Source organism: Bos indicus x Bos taurus, chromosome 17, assembly GCF_003369695.1.
Source record: "Bos indicus x Bos taurus breed Angus x Brahman F1 hybrid chromosome 17, Bos_hybrid_MaternalHap_v2.0, whole genome shotgun sequence".
Lineage (NCBI taxonomy): Eukaryota > Metazoa > Chordata > Mammalia > Artiodactyla > Bovidae > Bos > Bos indicus x Bos taurus.
In genome coordinates, this window is record NC_040092.1 from 4,868,994 (window position 1) to 4,896,490 (window position 27,497).

At 36.1% G+C, this 27,497-nt stretch overlaps 1 protein-coding gene across 1 annotated transcript in view; it reads left to right on the top strand.

Annotated features, from left to right (window-relative positions):
• TTC28 (tetratricopeptide repeat domain 28) overlaps positions 1 to 27,497 on the top strand; it is a 588,080-nt gene that overhangs the window by 61,392 nt on the left and 499,191 nt on the right.

Sequence of the window (27,497 nt, forward strand, 5' to 3'; positions counted from 1 at the left end):
GTGTTGAGGCTAGACTGTGGAATATAGGATAAGAGACCCATTAGGAAGCCGTTGCAGTAATTTGTGTCATAGATGAGGGTGTAAGTATGGAGGTAGTGAGAAGTAGTTAGGTTCCGGATATGTTTTGAAGTAGTGCCAACAATATTTTTTGACAATTTGGAAGAAGTTTAAGATGATTCCAAGCCATTTTGCCTGAGTAACTGAAAGGATAGATTTGCTGTCAACTGAGATGCAGAAGTTTATGGTTGGAGTTGGATTGAGAAGAAGATCAAAAGCTCAGTTTTGGACATGTTGAATCTGAAATACCTCAAAGACATCCATGTGAAAAGTTGAGTAGGAAGTTAAATATATGAATCTCAGATTTTAGAGAGATGAGCTAGATGTATAAATTTGCATTTAAAGCCATGATGCTGGATAGAATTACTGAAGGGAGATATAAAAGAGAAGATAAGATGTCTTAAGGACTGAGTTTGGAGGTATTCTACCATTCAGAGATCAGGGAGAAGGTGGACAACAATCAAAAAGGAGATTGAGGAGGAGATGAGCAATGAAGAAATTAATGAGAGTGTGGCATCTTGGAAGTCGTAATATAACTCATTATTGGGTCAGCTGTCATTGAACATGGTCAAGATACAGAAAATGTATGATATAAAAAGATGCTTTGTGAATATCATTCCTGGAATTAGTCGAGTGGGTTTAAGTGGGTGTGGAAGTTGCTTATAGCATTCTATAAATGTCCTTTAATTGAAAATTTCTGAAAGATAGAAGTTTCTGTAATTGTTTAGCAAAGGTTCATCAATCCTGCTCATTCATTGCATAAGCAGATATTTTACATCATTGCTGGAGATTTTGGGAGTTCTTGCAGATTTGTTCTAAACTTTTCATGGAGAAGATTACTGAGGCCTCCTGGAAGGCTTATTGCTATTATTTTTCAGTTGCTAAGTCATGTCCAACTCTTTATGACCCCATTGACTGCAGCATGCTAGGCTTCCCTGTCCTTTACTGTCTCCCGGAGTTTGCTCAAACTCATGTCCATTGAGTCGGTGATGCCATCCAGCCATCTCATCCTCTTTTGCCCCCTTCTCATCCTGCCCTCAATCTTTCCCAGCATCAGGGTCTTTTCCAATGAGTTGGTTCCTTGCATCAGGTGGCCAAAATATTGGAGCTTCAGCATCAGTCCTTCCAATGAATATTCAAGGTTGATTTCCATTAGGATTGACTGATTTGATCTTCTTGCAGTCCAGGGGACTCTCAACAGTCTTCTCTGGCAATTCAGAAGTGTTAATTCTTTGGTGCTCAGCTTTCTTTATGGTCCAACTCTCACATCCATACATGACTACTGGAAAAACCATAGCTTTGACTAGGCGGACCTTTGCTGGCAAAGTGATGTCTCTACTTTTTAATATGCTATCTATGTTTGTCATAGCTTTCCTTCAAAAGAGCAAGCATTGTTTCATTTCATGGCTGCAGTCACAGTCTGCAATGATTTTGGAGCCCAAGAGAATAAAATCTGTCACTGTTCCCACTTTTCCCCCATCTATTTGCCATAAAGTGATGGGACTAGATGCCATGATCTTAAGTGTTTTAATGTTGAGTTTTAAGCCAGCTTTTTCACCCTTTCACCCTTATCGAGAGCCTTATTAGTTCCTCTTTGCTTGCTGCCTTTAGAGTGGCAGCATAGAGTGGCACCTGTATATCTTCAGTTCAGTTCAGTCACTCAGTCATGTCCGACTCTTTGTGACCCCATGAACCGCAGCACGCCAGCCCTCCCTGTCCATCGCCAACTACCGGAGTCTACCCAAACCCATGTCCATTGAGTTGGTGATGCCATCCAACCATCTCATCTCTGTCGTCCCCTTCTCCTCCTGCCTTTAGTCTTTCCCAGCATCAGGGTCTCTTCAAATGAGTCAGCTCTTCACATCAGGTGGCCAAAGTATTGGAGTTTCAGCTTCAACATCAGTCCTTCCAATGAACACCCAGGACTGATCTCCTTTAGGATGGACTGGTTGGATCTTCTTGCAGTCCAAGGGACTCTCAAGTGTCTTCTCCAACATCACAGTTCAAAAGCATCAATTCTTTGGCGCTCAGCTCACATCCATACATGACTACTGGAAAAACCATAGCCTTGACTAGACGGACCTTTGTTGGCAAAGTAATGTCTCTGCTTTTTAATATGCTGTCTAGGTTAGTCATAACTTTCCTTCCAAGGAGTAAGCGTCTGTTAATTTCATGGCTGCAGTCACCATCTGCAGTGATTTTGGAGCCCAGAAAAATAAAGTCAGCCACTGTTTCCTCTGTTTCCCCATCTGTTTGCCATGAAGTGATAGGACCGGATGCCATGATGTTAGTTTTCTGAATGTTGAGTTTTAAGATAGCTTTTTCACTCTCCTCTTTCACTTTCATCAAGAGGCTCTTTAGTTCTTCTTCACTTTCTGCCATAAGGGTGGTGTCATCTGCACATCTGAGGTTATTGATATTTCTCCTGACAGTCTTGATTCCAACTTGTGCTTCATCTCATGATGTACTCTGGATATAAGTTAATAAACAGAATGACAATATACAGCCTTGACGTACTCCTTTCCCATTTTTGAGCAATCTGTTGTTGCATGTCCAGTTTTAACTGTTGCTTCTTGACCTGCATACAGATTTCTTAGGAGGCAGATCAGGTGGTCTGGTACTCCCATCTCTTCCAGAATTTTCCACAGTTTGTTGTGATCCACACAGTAAAAGGCTTTGGCGTGGTCAGTAAAGCAGACGTACATGTTTTTCTGGAACTCTCTTGGTTTTTTCTGTGATCTAACATTGGCAATTTGATCTCTGGTTCCTAATGCTTCCTGAGGCCGTTTTAATGTGCTTCCCAGGTGGCCTCAGCAGAAGAGAATCTGCCTTCCAATGCAGGACATGCAGGGTTTATCTCTGGATTGAGAAGATCCCCTGCTGGAGGAAATGGCAACGCACCACGGTATTCTTGCAGGGAGAATCTCATGGACAGAGGAGCCTGGTGGGCTGTAGTCCACAGGGTTGTGAAGAGTTGGACACGACTGAATGTTGAGCACAAGCCTGCAAGGTCCACTTGACTTTATACTCCAGGATGTTTGGCTCTAGGTGAATGACCACACCTGGTTATCTGGGTCATTAAGACCTTTTTTGTATAGTTCTTCTGTGTATTCTTGCCACCTCTCCTTAATCTCTTCTGTTTCTTTTAGGTCCTTGCCTAAGAGAGGTTTCTATCCTTTATTGTGCCCATCTTTGCATGAAATGTTCCTTTGGTATCTTCAGTATTCTTGAAGAGACTTCTAGTCTTTACCATTCTATTGTCTTCCTGTTTCTTTGCATTATTCACTTAAGACTTTCTTATCTCTCCTTGCTATTCTCTGGAACTCTGCATTCAGTTGGGTATGTCTTTCCTTTTCTTCTTTGCCTTTTGCTTCTCTTCTTTTCACAGCTATTTGTAAGGTCCTCCTCAGACCACCACTTTCCCCTCTTGCACATCTTTTTATTTGAGATAGAAATTGGAATATGCCAGTGAAATCAAATAAGAAGTTATAGGAATCTTTTCAAGATCTTGTTATTTTTATAATTCAAATATTAGTAATTGCAGGAAGTTATTGGAAGCCCCATAGATGTTATAAAACTGAATTTTAGTACAATACTTCCTTTCAGGGAAAGTGTCACTGAAAATATACAGCAAGGTTATTTAGATAAACTATAGGTTAGAAGATGAGGGACTGGAGGTTTATCTTTTAGGACTTAGAAATGCCTAAGAATTAGAGGGACTTATTTAGAATATCTCAGTGCTACTATATTTTCCTTAAGTGGTGAAAGAGAAATGGGAGTTAAGAAGACTTGAGCATAACTATATACATAAGTTAAGGATGACATTCAGTGAAAGATGCATAGTTTTTTTTTTTTTTCCTCTAGGATCTGAAAACATGAGTTAGATTGTATAAATATATCTTAAATTATTTTTGAGATGTTACTTTAGAAAATCCTTTACTTAGGGATTCTGGTCTTTGGAGGAGAATAATTAACCAAAAGGCAGTTTCAAAATATGAATGAACAGATTTTCAGGAGTGGTTTGTATTTGCAGTCTCTCTTTCCAGTGAGGTTTACAACCCTGCTACTCTACTATAACTTCTGTATTTAAAATTAGCAGTGATCTCCTACTTGCCAAATCCAATGAGCATCTTTCAGACCTTCAACATTTGCTTTTTGTTCCCAACCCTCCAAATCATACTCCCTTAAAGCAGCCGGAAAAAGCTTTCTACAATGTAAATTCAGTCATTTAGTAGCTCTCCATCATTTGCAGGATAAAGTTAGTCATTTTTGGTAGGGAAAAAAGAACTCTTGTTCTAGATCTGTACTAATATGATAGATTACTAGTCATATGTGGATATATAAAATTCAATTTGATTTAATTAGGTCCAGATCAAGATCGCAGAGTAAGAAGATCCAGAACTTATTTCTTCCCACAGATACCCCAAAACAACTACTACATGTAGAACAACTATCTCTGAAAATGAACAGATTTTCTACAAGCAAAGATGTAAAGAAAAGGCCAAGTTGAGATGAATAGGAGGGCTAGAGACATGGTCTAGTCAGAAACCACACGATTGGTGTGGTGACCCATAAGAAGAAGGGATATCACAACAATAGAAGTGCCCTCTGCAGAGCAGGGGCTCAGAATCCCATGTCAGGCTCCCCAGCCTAGGGATCCTGCATTGGGAAGACAAGTCCCTCTAACATCTGGCTTTGAAAACCAGTGGGACTTGCATCCAGGAGAACTGGAGGCTGTGGAAAATCGAGACTTTTGCTTGCTCTGAGTTCTAGCACAGAAGCAGCAGCTTGTGAAGTGCCTGGGTTCTGTGAGGAGATTCATTGACTAATTTAGGGTGTATGCCGGAGAGGCAGGAATCTAATGGAATTTTCTCTCGTGATTGAAAATGACATGTTAATTGAAACATTAATTACAATAATCAAGATGTGGAAGCAACTCAGTGTCTATTAATTGATGAATGGATAATGAAGATGTGGTGTATGTATATGCAATGGAACATTACTCAGTCATACAAAGAATGAAATCTTGCCGTGTGGGACAACACAGATGGACCTAGAGAGTATTATGCTAAGGGAAATAAGTCAGACAAAGACTGTATGATTCACTTACATGTGGAATCTAAAAAAGCAAACAGACAAATAAAATGAAACAGAAACAGACTCGTAGACACAGAGGAAAAACTGGTGCTCACCAGAGGAAGGGGCCTGCAGTGTTGGGCAAAGTAGGTGAAGAAGGTCAAGAGGTGCAAACTTGCAGTTATGAAATAAATGTCATGGAGCTGTAATGTAGAATATAGAGAATATAGTTGGGAATATTGACTTTGCTTGGTGGCATATAGTAGCTGGACTTATTGTGGTGATCAATTTGTAATATATATAACTGTCAAATCACAATGTTGTACACTTGAGACTAATGTAATATTGTATGTCAACTTTAATAAAAAAAATTCAAGTTAATAACAGCTGAAATATAAAAAGTTAATTCTTCTGTTTCATTAGCTATATTTCAAGTGTTTAATAGCCACATGTGACTAATAGCTACCATATTATTATCTCAGATACATTCTTATTATTGCATAAAATTCTATTGGACATGCTGATTTAGATTCAAGATATTTTTAAGAAGGGAGCAAATTGGCATTATACCAGACCTAGCTGGGTTGAGCAAAGGAAGCAGAGGTGATGATGCTAGAGAGCGCATATTGTTGCTGGGAAGAGTTAAGGCTCCATGGGAGAAGTTGGAGCTGCCTTGCAATGAGGAATACTTTGTTTGTTTTTTTTAATTTTCATTGGAGTATATTTGATTTACAATTTGTATTAGTTTCAGATGTACCACAGAGTGAATCTGTTATACATGTATCAACTTTTATTTTATTTTTTTAGTTCTTTTCCCATATAGGCCATTACTAAGTATGGAGTAGAGTTCCCTGTGGTATGTAGATGGTTCGTATTATCTAATTTTTATATAGTATATATTGGCAGTCCCAATCTTTCAGCTTTTCCTTCCCCTGCACCCCTTTGTAACCACAAGTTTGTTTTCTGTATTCATGATTGTAAGTTCATTTTTACCCTTTTGGTTTAGATTCCACATATAAATGATACTGTATGATATTTGTCTTTCTGTGTCTGATTTACTTCACTCAGTATAACAATCTCTAGGTCCATCCATGTTATTTTATTCTTTTTTATGGCTGAGTAATATTCCTTTGTGGGCTTCCCTGGTGGCTCAGACAGTAAAGAATCCACCTGCAATGCAGGAGACCTGGATTCTATCCCTGGGTTGGAAAGATCCCCTGGAGGAGAGCATGCAACCCACTCCATTATTCTTTCCCGGAGAATCCCATAGGCGAGAAAGCACAGCACAGCACCATATCCATTGCATATATGTGTGTCACATCTTCTTCATCTGTCCCTCTGGTGATGGATATGTAGGCTGTGTCCATGTCTTGGCTGTTGTAAGCAGCACTGCAGTGAACATTGGGGTGCATATATCTTTTCAAATTATGGTTTTCTCCAGGCATATGCCCAGGAGTGACATTGCAGGGTCGTATAATAGTTCTGTTTTAAGTTTTTAAAGTAGCCTCCATATTATTTCCATCCCCACTAACAGTGTAAGAGGGTTTCTTCACACCTTCTCCAGCATGTATTGTTTGTAGGTTTCTTGATGGTGGCCATTCTGACCAATGTGAGGTGATACTTCATTTTAGTTTTGATTAGCATTTGAAATAAGGAATACTTTGAAAGCTAACCACGAGTGATGGTATCAGGAGAGGCAGGAGCTACTTTTATCATTATCTTGGACTGCGGATGAAAAATAAAAGTCTCATTAAGTGAGAGAAAGAAATGGAAAATTACTGGAAATAATGCTTTTTGTATTGGGTTAAACATTTATGTGGAGAAGGCAATGGCACCCCACTCCAGTACTCTTGCCTGGAAAATCCCATGGATGGAGGAGCCTGGTAGGCTATAGTCCATGGGGTCGCTAGGAGTTGGACATGAAAGCGACTTCACTTTGACTTTTCACTTTCATGCATTGGAGAAGGAAATGGCAACCCATTCCAGTGTTCTTGCCTGGAAAATCCCAGGGACAGAGGAGCCTGGTGGGCTGCCGTCTATGGGGTCGCACAGAGTCGGACACGACTGAAGCGACTTAGCAAACATTTGTGTCAGAAGAAAAAAATGGTGTTTACTTGTATTATTAAGAGAGAAGACTAAGTGGTTGGGAAAAATTTTCTTGGGATTTTTAACCTTTTGGTAAATAATACCTTAAACCTGCTAGTAATCTTTATCTGCTTTTTTGGCTTAAAGGAATTTCTCTCTTTGTGTGTGTTTGTGGAATTTTTCAAGCATAAATGTGTTTGCTGAGTCTGAAGAGATATTTTTATCCTTATATTCTGTAAATAGTTATCTCCAGTCTTTAGATTTATTTTCTGTTCATCTTGAGTCAGGAATGCTGTGTTTTTTTCCCCCCATCTGAATAAGTTATTAATGCTGTGATTTTAAGCTTCTGGGTATTAATGTTTTAAATTCTGAACTTCCACAAGACAGGGTCCATACTGAGGAGGCAGCTGTAAAATGCAGATGCTGACAAGCAGAAAAACAGAGAGATTTTTCACAAGGAATTGTGGGTATTTAATGTAACTCTTTAGTTCAGTTAAATAAAGCTGTGTTGTTTTCATAGTACTACATTCTACAACCTTCTGCTGTATTGCTCAGTTAATTTTTAGGAAGAAAGATTTGTTATCTGCTTTCTATCCTGCATTTTAACTTTCAGTTCTCAGAAGACAGGAATTCTACTGTACCAGCATAGTTTAATCTATTTAAAGTAATTTTGTATACATTTGTAACTTTTTATTAATTATTGATAAGGAAACTTCAGCTTTTACTTTATCATGCTTATGAAAGTGAAAATGAATCTCAAATTACAAGTGAAACTGACTTTGTTTATGCTTGCTCTATTTTCTCATTATGTCCTTTTAAATAATGATTTTGTAAAATGAGACTACTGAAATGATATAGAGGAAGAAAGGGAGAAGTGGTTGCATTGTGTGGGTGGATGAAGGAGCAGGCACTGAAATCACTAGGCAACAGGCTGTGAGAAATGTAGCAGTTCTCATTTGTGTTGTCATGTAACTGTGGGAGAACCACCATTGAGCCTAACCTGGTATTTCTTTTTAATCAAGTCCAGCTGTTGGTCATGTGAACACAGTATTTCCTCCAAGTATTAAGGGTGTGTTTTCTCCTTTCCTATGGTATCTTAAATGGCTACTTATGTATTACCTAGAATATACTTACATGCTCTAGGAACCCCTGTTATACTGGACATCTTTCTTTATGAATCAGTAGAATGCTTACCCCTAGTTGCATAAAAACTTTCGACCTAAGAATGTGGCTTGACCACATAAGTTTAAAAAAATTTTTTTTTATTTTTATGAATAGAGCTCTTGTTTTTATTCTGATGAGCAGGGAACTTTCCAACTCTAACCCTCTCTTTACAATCTGTCTTTAATTTGTGAAAAAGATACATTCCAAATTTTTAGACGTAAAACTTTTTAATGGAGTTTTTTTGGATTCGCTAGTTCTCAAGCTATGATGGGTTATTCGGCATATACCGTTTCATGGGTTTCAATCTCCTTTTCTCATTTGCACATTTACATTTATTACTTTGATAGTAAAAAGTCTCACCTTAGTCCTCCTTAAGTAATACACAGTTGCAGCTGTTAGATTGTTCTTACAGTGTTGTTACTAACCTGGTCTTCCTTGAAAGAAGTATGATAGCATTTTCAACATCTTGGATCATTCAGTTCAGTTTACTTATCCTCTTTGAGGCATAATCTATGTGTATTTTTTAAAGCTGCGCTGTACTTAAGTGTGGAACTTTTTTTTTTTTTTAGTGTGGAACTTTTTTATTCTACATCTTTTTGGTGCCATAAAGAAACAATTGTTTCTTTCCTCTGTTTTCTGGGATCTTCTCCTCATTGCTCCTTAATGTTGTAGCAAATATTTATAACATTTTAAGTCACAGCACTGGACAGAGTTTGGCCTGGTAATCATCCTGATGTATTCAGATAAATCTAAAAGCCAATATAGTAATCATCTATTCTTACCTAAGAAAAATGGTTAGTAATTATAGATATGAGCATTTGCTTTATAGACCACAAAGTTATTTCAAAAATGTTACTTTGCTTTTTAAAAAAAAAAAACCACTTAATATTATTTTGAGATAAAAACCTTGTGCTTGTCAAAGCATTCTAAATAATACACTCTTTCAAAAAATTTATGAAGCCCTTTACTCTGTTTTAGGCCTTATATCAGTTACTTGAGATATCACATACACCAGTGGGTTGATTATGGTGTACAATCTACTAATAAAATGATGCCAGCTAACATAGATACATAGGAAAAGAGCCACGTGACAAAAGGGAGAGTGTTCTTACAGTGATGTCCATAGATAAAAATCACTGAATTCTATTTGTTAGTGATGTCCTACTGAAATTGCAAGTTGTGTGTGTATATGTTTGATAACTGCTCATGATTATTAGTTTCCTTAAATACTTTGAATAATTTTAAGAGTTTTCTCCACTAAATCACAACATATTACGTATTTATTCCTTGAAATTTACTGCTGTTACTTAATTCACTCTTGTATTCCTACTTTGTAACATTCTAGGGTATATTAGGGTATATCTCAAGGGATGATATAAAGTTATTAAAATAAAATTTATTTTATATAACTGTATTTTTCTTAATTATTTTTGAGGAAGAGTGCTATTGCAAAATCAGATGATAGAATTAGAAAATTTATTTAAATAAATGCTAATTTTCATTTATTCCAAGAGGATACAGTTTGAGGCCTCTGGGACTTTAGCTCCCTAAGACAATCTTTGCAATGCTTTTAGAGTGACTTAGATAATTGAAACCTGAAGACCCAAATGTTATATTTTATAAATTACTTTAGGAATGAATGGCAGATTTGTCAAAGAAAAGTAATCGTTAAAAATAATTGCAATTCATGTTCAGTAGGAAGAATTTTTAATTTTGGATTTTATACAGTGTTCAGTACATTACTGGTATTTGGTAAATATTATTTTTATAATGTCTCTAGTAAATGCTTAATTAAACATAACTATGTTTGAAATTTGTGTAAAAATGTCATTATTTCTGAGCAAATAAAAATTCTTGTGACTCCTGAAAAAAGTAAATTGAATAAAGCATAAAGGGCCTCTGAAAAGGTCATTCACAGCTGAATCATTTTTGTGATTATATGTACTGTGATTATGTATACTGGTGTACTGTGATTACATTTCCTTTCTTATAAAACTTTTTCTCTTGAGTTAATGATAATTGTTTCTCCATTTTTTTCTATGTATTTGTCACTAGTTCATTCCCAGATATCCCCTAGTTCTCTGAATCTCCTCTCATTGCACTTAAGCCACTGATTGTTCACTCACCTTCTTAATGTTTGAATAGACCATTAAATTTTGGACCAGTCTTTGAAATGGCATCTTGAAGGTTCTTCGACATTAAGTTCAACTTTAGGTTTTGTTAAAAGAATTATTTTGAACATTTTACACTTAAAAATGGAAGTGAAATTAACAGTATATAAAATTAATAATTTTAAAGTGAACAATTCAGGAGGATTTAATACATTTGAAATATTATGCATCCACCTCCATCTATCTATCTGTTCCAAACTATTTTCACCTCAAAGGAAAACCCTGTACCTATAAATGTTGCTCCTTACTTCTCTCTCCCTGTAGCCTATGTCACCACTCTATATTCTGTCTTTATGGATTAACCAGTTCTTGATATTTCATATGCAGCCATCTCTCAGTATGTGCAGGGGATTCGTTCTAGAAGCTGATGCAGATACCAAATTCAAGGCAAGACTAGAAGTGGGGGAGTAAAATGTTATTGTACCTACCCAGAAGAGAAATGAAAGTGTCTTAGACTAAGGTGGTGGAATTGGGATGGAGAGTTATAGGCAAATTCAGGAGGCAGAATTAATAGACTTGATAATTGGGTATGGAGTGACTGTTATGAATCTTAGATAGTAATATTTGAAAAGATTGAATTTTAAACACTAAAAGTATTTAAACAAGGAAAAAACAAAAAACTAAATTTCTTGCAGCTGGCATACTTTTGGATACATTAGAGGCTGAAGCTTTTGGTATTATTTGAACTGATCAAATTATGCAAGTTTGGCTAAGTCAAATTTTTAATGAAATTTTCACCAATATTTTGGATTAGGGGTATATTGATATTTGTGGAAAAAGTATTTCTAAGCATGTGAATAAGATAAAGATCTCTATGGACATGAGTAACTCATATAAACGATTTCAAGCAGTCAGTTTTGAGTAGGCCCTCTATATATAGTTCCTCTTTTCGGGGATACTATGTACTTGGCAAGTTAGGAATTCCTATTTTTCCAAGTTTGCAATATTTCTGACATGCTGTATCCTCGTTACAAGTTAATGTCCACATTAATGAGTACCACATTAATTCAGTGCTATATGATTAAAATATCCCAAGGTTTTTGGTTTCTTGATGGCTTACATCTTACTATCATGCAAATGAACTCTAAATGATGAATTATTTAAGATAAATATTGAAATGAGTTCATGATAATTTCTCTGAAATTATTTATTATGTAAAAGATGAGTGGATCAGTAAAGGCCTTGGGGACTTTCACTTCTGAAAGAATGATGTAAAAGTTAAGTTAGAGGGATCTTTCACTGCAAACCATTGACTTTTGCATTGTTGGATTTGCAAATATTAAAGGAAGTCTTATAACACCCTTCAAATGCAAAGCAAAACAAAATAACAATAAAATCCCAACTAAAAATATGAACTAAAACAGGAACAATAAAAGATAAGCACACATGAAAGCTTCCCTGAAAGTAAATGCCTGTATCATTACAGCAGTGGAGAGTCTAAGCCCTGGGCCAGTAACAGGGTGAGAAAGCCAAATATGAGATTACAGCTTTAAGCCAAGGACCATAGAAGGGAGCTAAAGTGAGACAGATAGAGCTCCATGGTTCTTGGAAGAAGAAAATACAAATTCTTCATGAAGGAAAACATTCTTAAGTCCTCTAGGATTCTCTCAGTTAAGGTCAACCAGATATGAAGGTCGCAGTCAAAGATCACCAATCATATAAGTCACTGTTAAGGAGTTGGTTGAAAAAACAAACAATGTATTTAGACCCTCATGGACTTAAGATATTGGAAGGATCTGATATAGAATATTGAGTAACTATGCATAAAGTATTTAAAGAAATAAGAGGTAGGTTCACAAAATGAACAAGCAACAAGAGATTATCAAAGATGACCAAGCAAATTTGAAAAAGAACCAGATAGAATGTCCAGAAGTGAAAAGTGTTGTTGAAATCTCAATAGCTTGATTAAAGAGCAAATTAGGCATGACTAAAGAGAGAATTAATAAATTGTAGGGTTGATTTGAAGAAATCACACAGAATGTGCACGGGCCAAGGGGGAGTAGAGATAAACTAGCTTAGCCTAGTCTACCTGAAATGTGCTCAGAACACTTACACTAGCCTACAGGTTGGGCAGAATCATCTAACACAGAGCCTATTTTATAATAAAGTAGGATGAGATGGTTGGATGGCATTACTGACTTGATGGACCTGAGTTTGAGCAAGCTGCAGGAGTTGGTGATGGACAGGGAAACCTGGCGTGCTGCAGTCCATGGGGTCACAAAGAATCGGACATGACTGAGCAACCGAACTGAACTGAATTGATTGGATGTTTCATGTAATTTATTGAATACTGCGTTAAAGTGAAAAACAGAATGTATGGGTACGGAATAGTTATAAGTGTATTGGTTGTTTACCCTTGTGATCATGTGGCTGACTGGGAAGCGTGGCTTGCTGCCACTACTTAATATCTTGAGAGAATATCACATCGCATACTGCTAGCCTGGGAAAAGATAAAAATTCAAAATTGGAGGTATATTTTCTCTTGAATGTGTATCACTTTTGCACCAATGTAAAGTAAAAAAATTGTAAGTTGAACCATCATAAATTGGAGACATTGTCTACAAAGCAGAATAATGATGCTGCTATCAACAACCAGCATCAATATGTGAGGCATATAAGTGAGCTACCTTGGAAGTAAATCCTCCAGCCTTGGTCAGTCCTTCATATGATTGTTTTTTAACTGAAATTTCCCAAGATTATTGTATCAGGTTTTAACATTGGTGAAATGCAGGCTGTGATATGTAAGCTGCAGTTACCATTTTATCTCTACTTAGGTAGCATAGGTATCCATATCTTCCCATATTTCACCAGTAGCTTATGTAGCCATGGTATTCTATATTAGCGTATCATAGCTCCACTTGGTCAATGACTACTGAATACACCTAGGGTTGTTCTTTGAAATACCTTAAAATATCCCCATTATGGTGTTTTTTTTCCTTTTGGTCTATCAAAGATTTATTCTGAGTAAATTCTGTGAAGATGGCTTGATCTTTTCTTGTTGCCTTTTAGTTACTCTCCCCTTGTTTTATGGTAATGGTACTGGGAATGGAATGATTTAGCATAACATAGAATGAAGACTGAATCTGGCAAGATTCAGTCTCATTTTGCCTCTGATTTGTTATATGTGTTTTTAGACAGTCAAACTATTCAGATATTTGTGTCTTCCACTGTAGAATGAAGGAAGCATATTAGAACTATGACCTAAGATCTAAAATCTTACTCAGTTGCAAAATTCTGTGATTCTTTGTCTTTGTCTATAAATGTCACTGCAGGTTGAATTCTAAGCTCTGAAACCAGTTAAGCATTGTTTAAAAATGAAGACTCTGTGTTCTGGCTCTTGCAAAGTTTATTTCTTATTTGATCTAGTTAAATAATAAACCAAAGAGGAAAACAGTATTAGAGTATTGGATTTTATAGTACAAAGGGCATTTATTCATAACTATTGCACATCCTAACAGTATTTTATGCAAATAGATGGTAAAGTACTATTATAATACCTTGGGTTTGCATATGATCTCATTTAGAGATAACTTCCTGGTAGGAGAGGATGTCATTTAGAAATAACTCCTTGCAAGGAGAGGTACAACAGAATATATGGATATTAAGTTCTTAATCTCTATTAAAAATTCTTACCCAAGTCCTATAAATATTAACTATTTTGATTATGTAAAATGTGTGTAATTGAAATATGAAAGGTACTAACAGGAATTTATAGAAATATAAATTTATCTCCTTGTCACCCCATCCCAACCTTCAGCAATCTAGTTTCCCTCTCTAGAACTGATTCCCTATGCAGGTAGGATATCCCATGCATATAAAGGTGTACCTATCTGTATTAAAATTATATAAATATACACACACACTGAGTAGCATACTGTGTACATTGTTCTGTTCTATGCTTTTTCCTCTTTTTGTTTTGAAAAATTTTCCATCTCTGTTTATAGAGAACTGTACATTAGTCTATCAGCTGCTTTACATTGAACCAATAATAATGGATTATTTTCAAGCTTTTGCTGTTATATTCAGTGATAAAATAAGTATAGTTACTTGTAATTTTTATATTTACCTTAAATTGTTATTTGTCTTTTGACTTTGTTTATGCTGTGTATTTTAACCTTGCATACAATTTCAGTTTATATGCATTTTGATCTGTTAGTTTTTTCTTTTATCTTTCTGGGTATTTCAACCATTATTTGAAAGAACTTCCCTACTCTTAAGATTTTAACAATGCTCATTTTTATATTTAAACTTTTGATCAACCTGCAGTTTATTTTGGTGTGGTTTCCATGGTGGCTAATCCCTTTTTCTTTTTCTCACTGTTAAACAATTTCATCTTTCTCATTTTCTAAATTTTCATATATACTTGGGTTGTTTCTGGATTCTCTTATTTTTCATTAATGTGTCTGCCTATTGTTATATCATGACCATGCTTGTAATTATTTTAGTAGTATAATGTAAAATATATAACTGTAGTTCAGTATCTGAGTTGGGCTAGTATTCCTCATTACTTATTTTTAAAAATATCCTTCCAGTTTTACTTGCATGTTTGTTTTTTGTTTAAGATCAAGGTGTCTAATATAAAATTTTTATTGGTAATTTTTTGGACTGCATTGTATTTATAAAACATTAAAATTGTATATTAAAGAATTGATGCCTTAATAGCATTGTCTTTCTAAGATAGGATAGATAGTTACATTTAGTCAGTATTTCTCAGTAGTTTTAAAGAATTTTATCATGTAGATCTTGTACTTTTCTTGATAAACTTGATTCTTAGGTCAGTCATCTTTTTTTGTTCCTATTGTGCTGTGTTGTACTATGAATGAAAAAGTTTCTTCTTTTGTATCATCTTTTATATCATTTATATCATCTAAAATAGTTGTTGCTTATATATGTGAAGGTCATTTTTTAATTTATTAATTTTATTGCTTAAAAAAAGTTTTTCTAGGAATACAACCATATTATTTGCAAATATAACTAACTTCCCACTTTTTGAGCTTTTATTCTCTTATCCAACTGCATGAACTGTTACTTTTAGAACAATGTTAAGTAGTCATGGTTATAGTGGGTATGTTTTTGGCTTTCTCCTGGCTTTGGTAGGAATACTTCTAAAGCCTTACTTATTAAACATGATGCTGGTTTTTAGGGTGAGATCTATATAAATACATGTATCTATTTTATTATGTTAAGAAAGTAGCTATGTTCTTTAACTGAGATTTTAAAAAATTTCAAGTTTCTACCATTTTGTGTTGATTTCATGTTATTGGTGGTTTTATTTATGTATTTCCTTGGTTCTTGATTTATTTCAGTTTCATTTCCATACATACTTTAGACATGGGTTCAAGCTATTTAAAGTGGTCTGTTTGAAAAATGAAACAAACAAAAAAACAAATTTGTGTTACAGAGATGGATAGCAAATGAAATTTGTTTCCACTGGAAATTGATAGATTTGCAAAATCACTAGTATAGTGTGAATCATAATATTTCTGCTCATGTTAAGTATTACAGAATTGTGCTATATGAACTTTAAATATTTCATTTTGATTCCCACATTGACTTTTCAGCTAACTTCTTTGCAGTTTTTAATATGCTAGTCTAGGAATTACAATATGTGTTCTTGAGATCTACTGGTACCAATTTATGTAAAAGGTAAAAGCATAAAACAAAAGCATTTGCAACAAGATAGTTCTGTTTATCACCTCCCTATCCTTTGTGACATTGTCATATATATTGTACTGCTGCTGCTGCTAAGTCGCTTCAGTTGTGTCCGACTCTGTGCGACCCCATAGATGGCAGCCCACCAGGATCCTCTGTCCCTGGGATTCTCCAGGCAAGAACACTGGAGTGGGTTGCCATTTCGTTCTCCAATGCATGAGAGTGAAAAGTGAAAGTGAAGTCACTCAGTCGTGTCCGACTGTTTGCAACCCCATGGACTGTAGCCTACCAGGCTCCTCCGTCCATGGGATTCTCCAGGCAAGAGTAGTGGAGTAGGTTGCCATTTCCTTCTCCATCCCTCTGTCTACATGAAATAAAAGATTCTTTTAGGGCATTCATGGAAACTACGAATCTCAGACCATGATTTGGGCTGAGAGTCAACAGACTTGAATTTGTTGAATTTATTTTTGTTAGCACTGAAATGCAGTCAAAAGGATTCATCCCATAATAGAGTCCTTATAGTTGTCATTGTCATAATTTGTGAAGTACATCAGTCACTTGAGTCACTTAGGCACTTACTTTACTTAGCACTTTATTACAAACAGCCACAGGTGATGTTTTGATTATGTGTGATTCTACTGTATACTATGGGTTGTTAATATCCTATTTTCCATTGACAAGGAGCACATAACTTCCCTAAAACCCCTGAGCCCAACAAGACCAATCCAAAAATCTCTTCTTTAGGAGTCTATTTCCATGGACCACACCCTATAATAATTCTATATCATTTTGGTTCCAACCAGGAGGCAGTAATTTAAATAGGAAAATTTAGTATAAAGAATTATTAATCTGTGATAGAAATGTATCTATAAGATTTAAGAGAATTCTCTAGAGTACCTAAAGTTTAGGGAGAATATCCAAGAAAGGGCAAACTAGGAAGGGTGTCCCTTCCCCCAAGGCTAGAGTCCTTATCAGAGAAGATGTAGTTGTAGCCCATTGAATGGCAGAGAAGTTTCCAGTTTGCCTGGGCCAGAACTGGTCTGGAGTTTCTAGGTAAACATGAAGCAGCTCTTGGGCACAGGCAGGCCTTACACTCGTCACCAGTCAGATGGGAATCTAGAGGAAGCAAGGGTACCAGTGCACTCAGACCTAGTGTACATGGTGTCCATGTGGGTAGGAGTGTGGCATTTGAGATGGTTGTGGGAAACAAATCATCAGGGGAAGGAGCAAGCAGAGGGAGTTGAGACACCAGTGTGTGGGCAGGAGCCTGGGACAATGCAGCATCTGTGTCGAGAAGGCTGCAGGAAAGTAATCACCAGGCCAAGCTGAGGACTGTGAGTTTGCTAAGTGACTACATGTTCTTAGCACTTGGCTGGGCCAGAGTGCTACATGAAGTCCTCATACTTGACACCATTGATTCCCTGCACGCAACCAGGAATAAATCGGAGCTCCTTCCTCTTGTAGTGGTCCTCAAGTGCCTTCTACTGAAAAAGCTCAGTATGTTGACTAAAGGAGATTGCCATTCATTGTTGTGGAACAGGTATTGAAGGGTGAATTTGGAGCCTACAGACAGCTGCATCCTCAAACTCCTCAGGCCAATAAGACTGGCTTTCTGTTTGAGTTCTAGCTGCCCTGCACTGTGTGGAATGGGATGTTCTCAGACGAAAAGCTGTATACAAACAATCCTTGTCAACTGTGGTTCTCTTTCAAAGGTTGACTCCTTTCAGTCTTCTTTCCAAGTTCAGTTGTCATCTTCCTTTTTAACAGTTATTTTGTATGTTTTGTTAATAGTTTAAAATATTTATGTTGAGACGGTCCATATAAGCTGCTCTACCATTACTGGTAGTGGAACTACCATATATCAAATGAGATATGTTACTTTATTTCAGCCTAATGCTAGTTATTATCTCTGGTTTTTCATATCAAGGATATTGAAGCTTAGAGAGGTTCTTGCTTTGCTGAGATCACATGGCAGAGCTAGTATTTGATGCACATGTCCTGTTCCACAGTGCATGTCCCGTTATTAAAGATATAAGCGTAAACACAGCTTTGGTTGTAATATTAGTACAGGAAGAAAAAAAAGTTCCATAATTGATGTTTTGACTTGTTCATTATAATTCTAGTCTCTTAAGTGCAAAATGGTATGCTGTCTCATTTTTGTGAATTCTTATAGGATGTGGAGCATAGTAGATTGTCAGTTGGTGTTTACTACATTGGACTTATTTTAATCCAATTCAATCCAAAGCCATACAAATATTTGTAAATACTGTATTATTGTAGGTTTTTAATAGGTTGATTAATTCTTCTTAAATATGTAAATATTTTGTTGGTTTTCAGATTTATTGTCAATATTTCCTTGGGGCTTTAGTTAATATTCAGATATGAGAATGAATTCTTATATTCCTGGCACCTGCACAGACTCCATTTGTAGTATCTATATTCTCTGTATTGGAAACCTCATGGAATATAGATAATCAGACTATTTAAACAAACAAAATTATTTATAAAAGAAAAAATGGATTCTGTTGTCTAAGCTTAAATGTTTTTCCCTTTCCCCAGAGTGATCCTAATTTTAATAATCCTTTAAAAAAGATGTGAATGTGTTTTGCCTAAAAGATGTATACTACAGAATAACTAATTAAAAAAAAACACTTTGGATTAAAGATTTTTTAATACACATTTTAGTTGCAGATCATTTTAAAGATATGTTACAAATAATTTAACCCCTAGCAGTCAGTCCAATAAACATTTTTTCCATCTGATATGTCCTGAGTACTTTTTCATGGCTATAGAATTTTTGGAAAATGTGACTGAGAATAATTAAATGCATTTCATTATATGCAGATATTATAATTTTATTATTTATTTAACTATTTTTCTATTTGGGGACATGCAGATTGCTTCCAATTTTTCCACATTAAAATAATACTTACATGAGTGTTATGATTTTTGTGGCCAACAATATGTAATTCCAAATTGTCCTTTGAAAAGGTTATACTAATTTGTATTTTCATCAGCAGCACGCGAGAGTGCTTATTTCATCATTCCTTTGCCAATGCTGGAGGTTATAATTTTTTTAAAAACTTCGTATTTTTATGAAGTAAAGAATGGTTTCTTTTCAATTTGCATTTCTTTGATTTCTAGTGAGGGTAACATTTTGCATATATTTACTGGCTACTATTAATTTTTTGAGAGTAAATTACTTACTCATGTTCATTCATCACCCTTTGAAAATGACTTAAAAATTCAAAGACATTCTATTAAAAATACTTTTAAATAACTGTAAATATTGATGAAATTGTGACTTATTCAGAATCTGTTTTTTCATACTCTTCCTCCTTCTAGGTTTTTCTACTAAGTACTATTTTGCCTTTATGTATGTTTTAAGAAAGTAGGGGAAAAGAAGGAAAAGGAGGGAATAAGATAATGTAAAGTTATTTGAAGTTAAGTACTTTTCAAAAGTCACTAGTATTGCCACTGCTATTATTATTACCATAAAACACTTGTTTTTCTGTTGACTCTCTTTAGGTCCTACTGTTAAAGATTTTCGCTATTTGGGTCCTAAAGTCAACCAGATGTGGCTTCATATCACTGCTTTACTAGATAGATGGATAGATGTGACTTTGAACAAATAACCAAATCTCTCTGAAAGTGAAAGAAAATGTTAATTGTTCAGTTGTGTCCAACTGTTTGCCACCTCATGGACTGTAGACCAGCAGGCTCCTCTGTCTGTGGAATTTTCCAAGCCAGAATACTGGAGTGGGTGGCCTTTCCCTTCTCCAGGGGATCTTCCCAACCCAGGGATCAAACCCAGGTCTCCCGCATTGCAGGTGGATTCTTTACCTGCTGAGCCACCAGGGAAGCCTTCAGTTTTTACCTCTCTGAAATGGAAATAGTATTTATCTCACAAGTTTCTTATGAGGGTTAAATTTGAAAATGAATGTAATATTTAGTTCAGTGCTAGCACATAGTAAGTGAGTAATGTTTGTATTTGAAAAGTTATTCTTGATCTTTACAAGATCTCACCAATTATATGTTTTCTTACTAAAATGGTCTCTCTGAAAATCATGCTTGTATCAAAGTAACTTGTGGTGTGGGGTTTCAGACAGTGTGGCAGGTGATAGGGGAAAGTTTTTTGGGTAAAGAAGCACGTTCGGTGGTGAGGAGGAAGCCTAAGGGAAGCAATGGATGAAACTGGAGCCTATTATACAGAGTGAAGTAAGCCAGAAAGAAAAACACCAATACAGTATACTAACACATATATATGGAGTTTAGAAAGATGGTAACAATAACCCTGTATACGAGACAGCAAAAGAGACACTGATGTATAGAACAGTCTTATGGACTCTGTGGGAGAGGGAGAGGGTGGGAAGATTTGGGAGAATGGCACTGAAACATGTATACTATCATGTATGAAACGAGTCTCCAGTCCAGGTTCGATGCACGATACTAGATGCGATACTGGATGCTTGGGGCTGGTGCACTGGGATGACCCAGAGGGATGGTATGGGGAGGGAGGAGGGAGGAGGGTTCAGGATGGGGAACACATGTATACCTGTGGCGGATTCATTTCGATATTTGGCAAAACCAATACAATATTGTAAAGTTTAAAAATAAAATAAAATTAAAAAAAAAAGAAGATAGACTAATACAGAGAGAAATTTTGTATAAAAGTTCAGCTGTTATTAAGCTTGATGCTCTCATCTTCATAGCTGCCACTGTTGTGGTGCATTTTGAATGGCAAAAATGTGCTCAACAGTGACTGCATAGATAGTAGAGGAAAAAAACTATTAAATGATGGCATCATTAACCTTTTATTTTCCTAAAGCAGATCCTTTAGGGAAGTGACTTACTAATGAAGCTAGAAAGATTGATTTATCTTCATCTAGCTCCTGATACAATGTTATGTTTAGTCTCTATAGTTCCTGTCATACAGTGTTGCAGGCTTAAAAGTTTTTATTGATAGTAAATTTCCAAAAGACACAGGAAGACTGCCATATAAATAATGTTTGGCTAGTTAATTCTCTTTCTTCTGAAGCTCAGCAGACTTTGGACTTTGTTCAGTTATAAGGAAAGATTGAAGGCGGGAGGAGAAGGGGATGACAGAGGATGAGATGGTAGGATGGCATCACCAATGTGATGGATATGAGGTTGAGTAAGCTCTGGTAGTTGGTGATGGACAGGGAAGCCTGGCGTGCTGCGGTCCATGGGGTCACAAAGAGTCTGACATATCTGAGCAACTGAACTGAAGGAACTAAACCAAAAGAAAAATGGAGGGTCAGGATCATCATTATCTCATTCCTTGTTAAATAATTATTAATATGATCTGTGTAATTTTTGTCTAGTGGCTTTCATTTAAAGGCACCTTGTCCAATTCTTTGTGATTTTGTTTGGCTTAAAAGCTTATACTTTTTAAAAATCTTGTTCCTGAGATTTCCAATTTGCTGTTTTTATTAGCCAACTTTAAAATTTTTCTATTTTTATGAGAAAATTATAAAAAATTCAAAACTATTCTTTTTTTTTTTAACCTAAATTGCCTTAATGTAGGATAAATTGCCTAAATGCTTCTTAAATTGTTCTATGAAAGTGTCCCTAAAGATAGAGTTTATTACTTAGGCTTTACCAGAGCTGGCTGCTGTGACTGGGTGGTAGCATGGACTTTGGAAATAGCATTGAAGATGGAAAGAAGTGTTGGTATAGGAGATAAATTTTGGAGATGACATTGCCCTGACTTGCTAATGAAATGTGGTATAAAGAAAACAAGGCAGGGCTTCCTTGGTGGTCCAGTAGTTAAGAATCTGCCGCAATGCAAAGAACACTGGTTAGATCCCTGGTCTGGGAAAATCACACATGCTGCAGAGCTACTAAACCCGTGCGCCACAGCTACTGAGCCCATGTGCCGCAACTGCTGAAGCCTGTGTGCCCCAGAGCCTGTGGGCTCTGCAGCAACAGAAGCCACCTCAATGAGAAGCTGGCATACTGCAACAGAGAGAAGCCCCTGCTCACCATGCTAGAGAAAGTCCATGAGCAGCAATGAAGACCCACCAAATAAATAAAACCCAGCCAAATAAATAAATCTTAAGGCAATGATGACTTATTCACTGTTGGGGAGAAACAGACTTGGGAAGGAGAGAGATGAAATAAAATGTTCGGTTTAGGACATGTCTGTGATATTTCTAGTAGACTCAAGGGGAAATATCAAATAGGCAGTCATATATTTGAATCTGGAGCTCAGAGTAAAGGTCAGGACTGAAGATAGGAATCTAATAAATTGTATTTAAAGCCATGGGATAGGATGAGATCGTTATGGACTATGTGTAGTTTAAGTAAGGAAAGAGGACTTGGTACTGAATCCTAACACCTGCATTTAGAGATTTGAAGAGACAGCAAAGGAGATTGAGCAGAAGCTGCCAGTGCAATAGAAGCAAAAGCAGGAGAACATAGTCATCAGAACTGAGAAAGACTGTTATTTCAGTAAAGGGTGACAGGTGTGTCAAAGGCAAGAGAAAGCTTGAATCAGATGATTTCAGAGAAGTGACCATTTGGTAATAGAGAGGTATTGTTGGCTTTGTAAGTGATTTCAGTGGAATGGTGCTGCCAAATGCTATATTTGCATGAGAGGAAGAGTGAAGGGGAAGTGGGATTTGAGAAAGTTGGGGGCTAACCAAGTTGGGGGACAATATTTTGGGGGAAGTGTAACTTTGAAGAGAAGCAGAAAAATGAGGTGATACTTAGTACTTTATATGACTAAGGATTGTAAATGACTTCACCCCAAACCTGTGAAGGAGGCATTGAAGGTCACACTTTTTAAAGCTAAACTTCAGTTTATAATTTCCCTGGTAGCTCAGCTGGTAAAGAATCTGCCTGCAATACAAGAGACCCCGGTTCAATTCCTGGGTCAGGAAGATCCCCTGGAGAAGGGATAGGCTACCCATTCCAGTATTCTTGGGCTTCCCTTGTGGCTCAGCTGGTAAAGAAAATCCCGCAGTACAGGAGATCTGGGTTCTATTCCTGGGTTGGGAAGATCCCCTGGAGAAGGGAATGGCTACCGACTCCAGTGTTCTGGCCTGGAGAATAACATGGACTGTATAATTCATGGGGTCGCAAAGAGTCAGATGCTGAGTGACTTTCACTTTCATATATAGGACTTGTACTTAAGGTTTAGCCTTGCTTATCAGAATATGATGGTAATGTCTTTTGCTGCAGTCTTTTCTGTTCAAATGATTCCAATTTTAATATTAACCAAGGAGATATTTATTATACCAATTTGTTATAATAAAACCTAGCTGGATATTCAGTTCCTCTATGTTCTTGTAGATTTCCTGTCTGCTTGCTCTATCAGCCATTAAAAGAAATACATAAAGTTTTTCACAGTAATTGTGGATTTGTCCACTTTACGGTTTTACTTCTGTCCATTTTTTTGCACTATATAGTTTGATATAGTATTATGTTATATTAGTTATATATATTACATATTATATATATATATATATATATATATATTAGCAGAACAACCTCAGGAACCTCTCTCTGTGGCATATACCAGTAAACATCTGTTTTTTCTCATGGGTCTGTGGTTGACTGGGTGGTTTGCTTCAGGCTGCGGATTGAGTTTAGTCCTACCTTATGTGGTATTGTTTTGCAGCTCCTGCTAGTGGGGAAAGGTTATCTGGGTCATTCTCTTCTTACAGTAGATCAGTGAGCACAAGACTCAATCCAAAATGTGCAGATACATTTAAGGCCTTTGTTCACGTCATGCTCACTGACAGTCCACTGGCTGATGGAAGTAATCTGGCCAGGCCTAACGTTAAAGAGAGTGGGGAGAATACCTTCAGTGAGATGTAGAGGGATAAATATATTTGCTGAATAACAACTCATTTTATCATATGGGTATACATAGATTTAGCATTGTGATATTTTCTTGATGGATTAACTTTTAAAGTTATTACTATGAAATGTCTTTATCTTGAATAATATTACTTTTGTTAAAGTCTGATGCTCGTGTAGCTTTATCAGCTTTTGGGCTTGTGTTACATCTTTTTCTTTCCTTGTACCTTTGATCTTTCTGTATCTTTTATTCAAAGTGTGTCTATTATAAGTCATATATTGAGTTTTATTCCATTTTTTCAATAACTCTCTTGAGATGTAATTCACATGCCATTATATCCTTTTTAAATTCAGTGATTTTTAGTATATTTGTATAGTTTTGCATGGATTGCCACTGTCTAAATCTAGAACATTTTTGTCATTCCAAAAATAAATCCTATAAACATTAGCAGTCACTCTGTCTATTTTCCCTACCTGCCTCAATCTCCCAGACTCTGGTGGCTACTAATATACTTTCTAGCTCTGTGGTTTTGTCTATTCTGGATATTTCATATAAATAGAATCATACAATATCTGGTCTTTTTTTGTCTATGACTTCTTTCTCCTAGACTGTGTTTTATGCTCATCTATATCATGGCATGTATTAGTCTTCATTCTTTTTATAGTGTTTTTTTTTCTTTGTCTGTTTCAGTTTACTTTCTGTTGGCTGGCTTTCTAGTTCATCAGTAATCTACTGTTAAACTCATCTATTGAATTCTAATTTTAGTAGTTTTTCAGTTCTGTTTCCATTTTATATTTTTAATATTTTAATTCTCTGCTGAAATTCTCAGCCTGTTTCTCAATATTTTCCATCTGTTTCTTCATTTTCTTAAATATATTAGTTATGGTACTTTAAAAGTTCTTATTTGCTAACTCTGCTTTCTAAATTGTCTGTGTTTCTCTGTTTTTTTCTCTTGGTTGTCTGCTTTGTCTTTCTTGGCATATCTGGTAATTTTGATAGAAAGGTGGCCATTGTGTATAAAAACTGGAGAGTGTTCAGAGAATGTTTTATTTTGGAGAAGTTCTTTCTTTCCTCTGGTAGGCACATAGGGTGGGGCTGATCACCTTAATCTACTGAGATATTGAGTTGATTGAGGCTAGCCTTCAAGAACTTCCTACGAAGAACTCTGTGTGTTCAATAAAGCTTCTTGCATCATAGGTTCTGAGCTTTAGTTCTTGTCTCCTCAGCATTCTGAGACTGCTGAAAACTGACCTCTGCTTTTTGAAGGCTTTCTGCTTAGGCTCTTGTCCTGCATTATTTAGCAGATGTCTTAAGGAGAAAGCTGGCTTTCTGTCAGGCTTAGTTCTCTGCCTCTCTTTTTTCTCTGGGATCTTGGCCCCTCAAGTTTCTAATTTTGCTTTACTAGTCCCAGGAGATAAGCAAAAACTCTGTATGTTTCTGTGTTTTCCAGAAGCAACCTTTCCTCTTGAGAGGAAAGCCAGGATGGATTCTCAGCCTCTTAACCTTTACCCAGAATTAGCAATGCCCACAGGGAAAGAGAGGCAGTAGAATATCAGCTCACCTCAGCTCCTTTCTGCTCCCTGGAATCTTGGCTTCTCTAGTGCCAGTTGCTTTATCTGCTCTTTCTGATGCCTTTAAACAGATAGTTTAAAAATATATATTATCTCAGTCAGTAAAGAGTCTACCTGTAGTGTGGGAGACCAGGTTCAATCCCTGGGTTGGGAAGATCCCCTGGAGAAGGAAATGGCAACCCACTCCAGTATTCTTGCCTGGAAAATCCCATGGGTGGAGGAGCCTGGCAGGCTGTAATCCATGGGGTTGCAAAAAGTTGGACAAGACTGAGTGAACATGTCCATCCGTCCATTATGTAGATATTTTGGAGTATTTCTGATGGGAGAGTTGGTCTGTCACAAAGTACTCCATCATACTTAAATCAGTAGTTTGACCTAACTGGATAATATCTCTACTTCTGTTTATGAGTGACTCAAAGCAGTGTTGGTCAGAGAAATACACTAACTTTTATTTTATAATTAACTTTTATAGTTTATTCGTATTTATGCAGTTGTCTTGCAGTTATTCTCTGTAAGAAGGCAAAACTTTATAAGAATTACTCTAGACATTGGAGATGGAGATTCATAAGTTGTGTAGGTGAGACACTTGTTTGTGAAAGGCTTTTATAGAATTGCAAAGCACTTTCAAAGATTTAAATTCATTTGATGCTTTCAGCCTTCTAAGTATTATTATTATCTTCTTCATTTTCCAATTAAGAGTTGAGCTTGAAAAGACTATGACTTGACTTCTGTCTTTCATGTGCTGCTTTTGGGTAGAATTAGGTCTCAAAACCAGATCATATGACCCCCAAATCTGATATTTTTTTCCCACATACATCCATTTGGAACTCTAGAAACTGGTTCTTGTGTAAATCAATTTGTCTTACTTCCTAATAGGGTTATTAGAGCTGTAAAGTAGTGTCTAACCTGCAGATATACTCAGAGGACACATTTTCTTTATTTTTTTCTAAGTGAAACATAAGCTCACAAAGAGTTTTGTGTTTGAATTGTCAATACTTGAAATAAATTTTATTTCTGTCTTGTCTGTTTTTCATCTAGTTCAGTAAAATGACCAAAGCAAAATTGAAGTGCCAGAATAAAGACCCTTGAGTAATCTATATCTTGAAGAGCTGTTTTCTTTTATTCCTAACAGACTCATATTATTGTTAGGGTTCCTGGGTCTGATTGTTAAATTATTTGTCACCTGCCAGTTATTCCATGATCAATGATTTGCTTCTTGTTACACCTCTTCCTCCTCTCTGTAATTGACTATTTTTTATCTGTTTTTACTCAAAAACTAGATAACCAAGAGTGTTAAAAATGTCTTTAAAAAGAAGAATACCATCTCAGTACTTAAGAGGGTAGCTAGAGTTGCTTTTCTATATTTTATGCATAATGAAATTGAGGTCCAGAGAAATTAATTGCTCTGGCCAAGACGCACAGCAGTTAGTTAACGCAGGACAAGAGCTAAATCTTTTCTATGGACTGTACTATGGTCTTCAATTTTTCCACCATTTTTCTTTTTTAGGGCCTGAATGAGGGCCTGGAAAACTCTAATGAATAAAGCACATCTTTCTTGAATATTAAGAGATCTTTTTCCTTCCTAATTGGTAGGTGAATTCTGCCAGACATGTTACTTCAGCAGAAGTTTGGTTTGTTTGTGTATATGTGTTTATACTTAATATTATATACTAATTCTTAAAAACTTAAATTTGTCATCTGTGATCTTAGATCAGGTATCTGTTATTACAAATAAACATCTCAATTCACTTAAGCCCATGCAGCTGAAACCCTATAGCAATCTTCATTTTCATAAATCTAAAATTTCCATGCTGAAGCCAGAAAAAGCCATTGACAGGAATATTTGAAGATTTCTTCTGAAAATTGCTGAGCATAATATAGCTAATATGTATA